Below are 871 nucleotides of genomic sequence, written 5' to 3'. Positions count from 1 at the left end.
TGCAAGGGGTTCAGGAATCTGGAGAAGGGCTGCATGTAAATTATTAAAGAGTCCAGAGACGGAACAGAAATTTGGAAGGCATTTTGGGGAGCCAGAGGAGCTTGGCTGTAGGAACGAAGTTCTGCTTGTCTCAGGACCCCTTGCTTTTTATTAACACAAATTGTCCTAAAGCAAGGAAGATATACATATCAAAGGCAAGGTTCAGTATACAGAATCCATTGTCAGATTGGGGGAACTGCCTCTGGGTGTTCGGGTGTTTGGCTAGTAGGAGGCAATAACATGTAGATTGAAATGCCCTCAGCAGCAAGCAATCATTTATGCATCCTTTTCAGATTTGGGGAAATGCCTTCAGCCATCTCCAGATGATTCAGCCCTGCTGCACTGCTGGAATTGGCTTCTGGCACCTGATCTAAATAAAACAGGTCCTCAGTCCTGGCTGGGTAGCTCAGTTGGTTAGAGCATCGTCCCTATATGCAAGGTTGCAGGTTTGATCCTCAGGCAGGGCACATACAAGAAGCAACTGAAAACATCAATGATGAGAGAGAACCATTGATTAGATGCCTCCTACACATCCTCTACTGGGTGGGGATCAAGCCGGCAACACGGGTACACCCGCCCCCCCCAGACAGGAATCGAACATGGGACCTTTCGGTTCCTAGGCCGAAGCTCTGTGCACGGAGCCAAACCGGCTGGGGCCAGCTGGGGTGCTTTTCAATTCTGGGTTGAGACAGGAACACGTTGAGAGGTCGCCCCAGGTGAAAATGAAGAAGTAGCTTGGTCTCACGCCCTCGCTCAGGAAACCAGTGTAGCTGCCCCGGCCCTGCCCTTTCAGCTCCATCCCTTCCCTCTGCGAAGGCGAGACCCTGTTCCC

The sequence above is a fragment of the Myotis davidii genome, unplaced genomic scaffold (genome assembly GCF_000327345.1).
Source record: "Myotis davidii unplaced genomic scaffold, ASM32734v1 scaffold149, whole genome shotgun sequence".
In the NCBI taxonomy this organism is placed as follows: domain Eukaryota; kingdom Metazoa; phylum Chordata; class Mammalia; order Chiroptera; family Vespertilionidae; genus Myotis; species Myotis davidii.
The sequence above is the reverse complement of the archived record's forward strand: the minus strand, read 5'-3'. Positions refer to the sequence as shown.